Source organism: Pinus tabuliformis, chromosome 9 (assembly GCF_031772625.1).
Source record: "Pinus tabuliformis cultivar Carrire ecotype Pingquan chromosome 9, CPIR1, whole genome shotgun sequence".
Taxonomy (NCBI): domain Eukaryota; kingdom Viridiplantae; phylum Streptophyta; class Pinopsida; order Pinales; family Pinaceae; genus Pinus; species Pinus tabuliformis.
Window position 1 is genome coordinate 432,440,902 of NC_142307.1, and position 7,315 is coordinate 432,448,216.

Below are 7,315 nucleotides of genomic sequence, written 5' to 3' on the forward strand. Positions count from 1 at the left end.
TGGGGGCCCAAGTGGACTTGGCAGGTGGCCACCAATATCCACCTGGATCATTCCTCCCCCCTTAGGAAGCAATGGTCCCCATTGCGTTGAGCTCCTCCATGAGATGAGGAAACTTCTGCTGAACTTGTTCCCTGGTGAGCCACTTGCCCTGTTGAAGGAGTTGGCCTGCTTTGACAACTCGATACAGTTGGAAATTCTGTTGGCGAGTGTTCTTGATCTGTGTGTCGATGATCCGATCAGTTGCAGCTTGTTCCATGCAATCTGGATTTAATTCTGTGGGTTTGAGCTGTTCTGCAATGTCGGATGTGTCTAGCAATGGTGGAAAGTATGGCCGCAGGTGGTCCACATTGAACACTGGGTGCAGGCCAAGGAATGGGGGAATGCTGAGCTCAAATGCATTGTCTCCCATAGCCTTAGTAATGGTGTAAGGACCATATCGAAGTGGTCTCAATTTCCGATAGGCTCCAGTAAGGCGTTCCTTCTGCAAATGCAACCAGACTTTGTCGCCCACCTGAAACTTGTGTGGCACCCGATGTTGATCATGTCGCTGCTTGTACTTGGCATTTGATTTCTCAAGAATGTCATGGACCTGCTGGCGAATATGTTGGATGCGCTCAATGAAGCTGGTGGCCTTATCTGTTTCGGACTGGACATGAGCTGAATTCATGTGAGCAGCTGCAAGTGGCATGGCCACATCAATGGGGCATAGTGGCTGGAATCCCAAACCCACCTGAAAAGGGCTATGGCGAGTGGAGCTGTGAAGAGCTCGGTTGTAGCTGTGCTGAACATAGGGGAGGCTCTCGTCCCATGTGCGTGGATGCTTTGAGTTGTACATGCGCAGAATGTGCACAATCATCCTATTGACAACCTCTATCTGGCCATCAGTTTGAGGATGGAAGGCTGTGGACTTCGTGAGTTTGGTGTCCAGCATTGACCAGAGACTGGACCAAAATGTGCTGAGAAACCGACTGTCCCGATCTGAGATGATAGACTGTGGGATCCCAAAGTGCACCCACACTCGTTCAAAGAAGAGTTTAGCAGTGGCTTCTGCGACCAAAAAAACACAGTCATTTCCATGCTTAGTGGAAGGAAGGCTTGACATGTAATCCATGGAGATGGATTCCCAAGGTCGACTAGGGGTAGGCAACGGGGTATAGAGGCCGTGCTTCTTAATGGTCGGTTTGGCAATGGCACAGGCAGTACATGATCGGATGTACTCCCCAACATCCTGTCGAAGATTCGGCCAATAGAAATAATTTTGCAGTACTGCCACTGTTTTCTCGACCCCGAAATGCCCAGCAGCCCGACTGTAGTGTGCTTCCCAAATCATCTTGGCACACTCGCTTGAAGGAACACAAAGGTGACCGAGGTGGCATAATAGGGCATCCTGGAGGTGAAAATCTGCAACATGTTGACCCTCCAAGAGTGTCTGGTATGTGTGGCCGAATTCTGGGTCGCTTTTGTAGAGAAGTGGCCAATCAGAAGTCTCGTGCCCACAAGAGTTGAGCACGGTGGTTAGCGCCATGATCGGTGGTCGACTGAGGCAATTTGCAACATTATTGGTGCTGCCCTTTTTATACTTGATATTCAAGTGAAACTGTTGCAGGTATGTAGACCACTTCTGATGGTGATCATTCTGCAATTTCCCTTGGGTCTGTATGAACTGCAGAGGTCGGTGGTCTGTGTGGATGACCGTTTCCTTCCCCAAAATGTAATGCTTCCAATGTCAGCAGGCCTGTACAATGGAATACATCTCTTTATCATAAGTGGGGTACTTCTGGACTGTGTCTGAAAGTGTTTCACTGTGATATGCCACTGGATGTCCATGTTGAGTAAGGACTGCCCCAATAGCATAGTCAGGGGCATCTGTCTCGACCTCAAATGGTTGTTGTAAATCTGGTAACGCGATCACTGGTGCCGTGCAGAGGCGATCCTTCAACTCCCTGAATGCCTTCTGTTGAGATTCAGACCAAAAGAATTTTGCTTTCGCCCCGCCCTTGGTGACTTGACTCAAGGGCCAAGAAATATGAGAAAACCCCAACACAAACCTGCGGTAGAAGTTGGCAAGACCTAGAAAGCTGCGGAGCTCTGTTAGAGTGGTTGGAGAGGGCCAATCCCGAATGACTTGGATCTTGGCTGGATCGACATGCACCCCCTGTTCATCAATGATGTATCCCAGATACTGAACCTGGGTCATGCCAAAAGTGCATTTCTTCAAATTGGCACATAGCTTGTGTTGCCGCAGTGTTTGGAGAACCTGTCAGATGTGGTGGAGGTGCTCTTCCCAACTCTGGCTAAAGATCAGAATGTCATCCAAGTATACTACTACAAAGGAGTTGGTGAATGGCCGCAAGATGTGATCCATTAGCCTCATAAAGGTTGCAGGAGCATTCGTCAATCCGAAAGGCATGACCAACCATTCGAAGAGGCCCTCCTTGGATTTGAAGGCAGTCTTCCACACATCGGAGGGTTCGATTGGTACCTGGTGATATCCTGACTTCAGATCGATCTTGCTGAAATATTTTGCCCCCTTTAGTTGGTCTAGGAGGTCATCAATCCGCGGGATCGGGTACCTATTACGGACAGTGATCTTGTTCAGCGCCCGATAGTCAATACAGAGTCTCCACGTCCCATCCTTATTCTGTACCAACACGATCGGACTCCCACAGGGCGATGAACTCCGACGGATGTGACCTTTCTGCAGGAGCTCCTGAATCTGCCTCTTGATTTCATTGTTCTCCAGAACAGAGTGCCGATAAATTGGTCCATTGGGTAGCGGCGCACCTGGGGTCAGATCGATGGAGTGCTTGACTTGACAGTGCAGAGGAACCCCTGTCGGGGAGGTGAAGATGTCCTCATACTCCTCCACAATCTTGTCCATCTGTAGTTATCGTGCAGAGGGTCCCCGTTTGGAGGCCGCGGCCACTGTCTTCTTCTTTCCTTGAGGGCGTATCATCAGGAAAACAAATTTCCTAGTTTTGGAAATGATCTTACTGCATTGTTTTGCAGTAATCAAAGAGATGGCGGCAGGTGGTGCTACCTCTGGCATCCTAAACAACTTATGTCCCAATGTAATAATAACAGCACGGGGCCTTGATTCATACACAGCATGTCGCTTCCACAAGTATGGTTGCCCTAGTAATACATCACAAACTTCAAGGGGAGCAATGTCACATAATACCTCATCCGTGAAGGGCTTGATGTTGTATGGAAGACGACACTGCTGGCTTACACGAAGATCTCGTCCTTGGTGAAGCCACCCAATGGTGTATGGTTGTGGATGTGTTGTGGTCGGTAAGCCCAACCGCTTCACGACCTCTGCCGAAATGAGGTTCTTTTGACTCCCGCTATCAACAATGAACTTTATCGGGGAGCCCTTTACCCACATCTTGGAGTGGAAGAGACGCTCCTCCTCCTCTGGATCTTCGGGTTCATTTTTCTGGATCTTTGCGGTGGCAACAGTGGCGCTGGGATCTGCATCAATGATTTGCTTCCCTTTTTCATACCCCTTATCGGGTTCTGACTCAGAGTCGGAACATGCATCTGATTCTGAAACCTTTAGCTCAGCCACCAGTGACTGCTTGGCCCGACACTCACTTGTGTTGTGAGTGGAGCTCTTATGGAACTCGCACCATTTTCCAGTGTCCTTTCTCGGCTTCGCGGCGCTGTTCTTTGCTTGCAGCTTCGACTGGTTGTCTTGGGCTGTCCCGCCTTGGCTTTGTCCTTTGTTCTGTGGTTTAGGGGCACCTTTCCCCTGCTTTGGATTCGCAGATCCAAAGTCTCGCTTCTTTTGTTTAAACTTCTACTCGACCTTGACGGCATATCGGTATGCTGCGCTGAGCGAGCGGATGTTTAGGAATTGTATTTCTTCCTGGATGTACTTGTGCAGGCAGCCACGGTATTTGAGTATCAAATGTTGCTCCGAATCCTTGATACCCAACTTTGTGCGAAGGGTATGGAAAATATTGGTGAACTCCGGCACGTCTTGGTCCCTTCCCTACCGCAGCGTGGTCCACTTTATGTATTCATCATAGCTTCCGACAGGGTAGTACTGCTCCTTGATGGCATCCCGGAACGAATCCCAGGTGGGTGCGGCTGAAAATAGTGAGCCAGTACTTTCATCCTTCTGCTCGCAGTAGGTTTCCCACTAGTCCTTGACGTGGGGGGCTGCTTTGAGAAGAGCAAAAACAATCTTTTCCCGACTCGAAAATTCATGAACAGAAAAATAACCCTCTAGCAGATTTAACCATTTATCTACGGCATCCGCGTCTATCTGACCCTCGAATATGGGGATTTCAAAATGAACTTGTACCTTAAAGGGTGTGGCGTTTCCAGAGTAGCTGCTGGAAGCCGATGCGTCGCTTCTGGGTAGTCGCTGAAGGATCTGGGCAAAGCTGTCCATCATCGCGTTTTGTTGTCGCTCGAGGGCTTCTTCAAGCAAGATTTTGATGGGATCTCCTGCCCCCTCATCTTTCTTCTCGTCCGCCATGGGAGGCCGTCGTGATTTGCGAGGCTGGTCTTGCAAAGGTTCCACCAGTTCAAGCCCTAACTCCTTATATCCCGACCTTGTTGGGGACATGCAAAGAAAAACAGAGAAAAAGCAGACCGCTCTGATACCATTGATCCGGATTTAAACAGGAACGCAACAAATTACAGAGATAACCATATACACAAAGATGCAGCGGAAATAATACTTCATTTCATTAATGGAAAATACTGAAATATGCTTACAACCAGAAATGGAAATAAACCAGCTAGGGCGATGGTAGCTTATCTCTGAGAAGAGATGTGATGGCTACATGCCTCTGAACTGTGTTACAATGAGGCTCGAAGGCCTATTTATTGTTTGAGAAACAATGGAAAACCCCTAACATTCCAAAACCTAACCCTAGGAGATGAAACGCCAAATTGTGGGCCCCGTTTGGGGTAAATTGGTACATCAACTTCCCGGGGTCGTAACTTTGGCATATGATCTTCGTTTGACGCGTACAATAGCTCATTAGAAAGATCTATCCGAGCACTATCATTGTTGGAACGGGCAACATCGGTCCATCCCATGGACCCATGTTGCCCCCGGATTCCCCAAAAAAATGTCGTTTAGGGCCTCAAAATGGCTCCGGAAGTTCAGGACCCAAAAAACTGCTAAAAATAATAAGTTGTGCTACAATTAAGGAAACTGAAAATGTTGAGAAAGACAATGGTGGGGGTCCAAGTGGACTTGGCAGGTGGCCACCAATATCCACCTGGATCAGTTATATATGAAAGATACCATCATAGCCATGTATTACCCTCCTATGTGCACTAAGGTAGCTTAAGTTATTTTATAAAATAATATTTATTGTACCTTCAATATAATACGTGGGGCACCATGGTAGGGTTTAAAAAGATAAATCGCATTGAACTTTTCATTTTAAATTGTATATAATGCACCACACACATACAAGCACCAATGCTTTATATTCTAGTATGAGCACTTCTTTGTCTTGTGTTATTGAATTGTTATATTTCATTATTCCTTCTATTCCATAATATATTTGATTTATTTTTAGAATTTTGGCAAACATATAAATCTATAGCTTTCACTAGCTAAACATTTAAAATTAGCCTACATTTCTATTTTCTTTCTTTTTCTTTTAAAAAGTTCTTAATAGTGTCACCTTGGAATTCAAACCATGCTAACTCTAAGCATGTACACAGGTCACATCAATTAACAAAACTCACTATCATTTGAAGTGCATCAAATAGTCATATATGAAATGTGCATAAATTTACTATGCTCTTTGGTACATTAACAAATGTATGGGAGCACTTATTGCAATACTCCCATATGATAATGTGTATCACACATCTTTGATAACTACACTAAGTGAATGAGAAGTGCATATTGATGGACATGGGATAATTAGGGTATAACACAGTAGGTGTTGCTACTTTAGTAGAGAAACACACCACCATCCCATTTTTTTCTTTTTGTAAGTCATGTAATGCATTGTCATGTAATAGTAGCACCTCTTTTAGTGTTACTATGGATGGCTAAGTGTGTCATTAATGGTGCTTCTCGTTCACATAGATACATTGAAGAAATAACAAACAACATTAAAATGAAAGTTAGCATATATATATATATATATATATATATATATATATATATATACAAACAAATCAAAACATAAAATAACCCATACCCACACCAAAAAAAAAAAATTTAAACACACACAAAATACAAAGAAACTTTTTCTTGGGAAAGTCCGGGGTGGTTGATAGAGAATGATCCCTAGTTTATTAGGGTCAAGTTAATGACAAAGAAAATAAGAAGACTCATTACTCAACTTTTAAGATTAAGTTATTATGCGAAAGATATAAATAATGGACATGGAAGAATACCTTTCACCAATTAGTTGGTCCCTTGGTTGGATTTGTAACTGTATAGATAAAGTCTTCCATGCTCCAAACTTCTATATAGATATGCACAAAATCATCACATCACATTGCTCAAAACATTTACAATATAAATTATTAATGATATTAAAACAAGAACACTTGTAACTAACTAAAATTAATTAATATCAAGTAATTAATTTCTCTTCTAAATCATGTAATTAATAATTAAATGAATTACAACATAGTTTCTTTTGGGAGAGAAGAGATCACTTCATGTGTGTGTGTGTGTGTGTGTGCACGTGTGTTAGTGTGTGTGGGCAATACTTGATATAATTCCAATGCCTTCATCAACAAAGGTTGTGTTCCTCCTAACCTAGACCACTTATAGACTTCAACTTTAATTACAACTCCTCATTATATGTGAAAAGGAAAACCAATAAGGGATTACATATCAAATTTGAGTAAGAGTGTCAACCTTATAAACAAAGGTTTGTGTAGAAGGGAACCATAAAATCCAAGGTTAAATTTTCAATATAATGCTCCAAAATAAAGGTACAAAAATGGTCAATTCCCCCTTTTCCATCACATAAACCTTATTTATACTCTTATAAGTTGTCTAAGTTCATTGGGAATAGAAATTAGGGTTGTGTACTGTAACAACCTAGTAACTTGCACTCAGGAGCATGCAATTAATGTGGATTTATTATTTTTTCAAAAGTTTGGAATGCATACACACCGAGCATGAAGAGAATGAGTGTATAATATGTGTGTTTCCATAAGGAAAAGTTTTTATACTAGGTAAAAAGTAATTTTTAAACTAAGTTCAGTGGAAAAAAAGATATTAAAGTAGATATATACTTGTTAAGAAGTCTGGAGCGTTTTTGGGAGGTAAACAGTGGTTAAATTGATTACAAAGGCTTAGGGTGGCACAGGA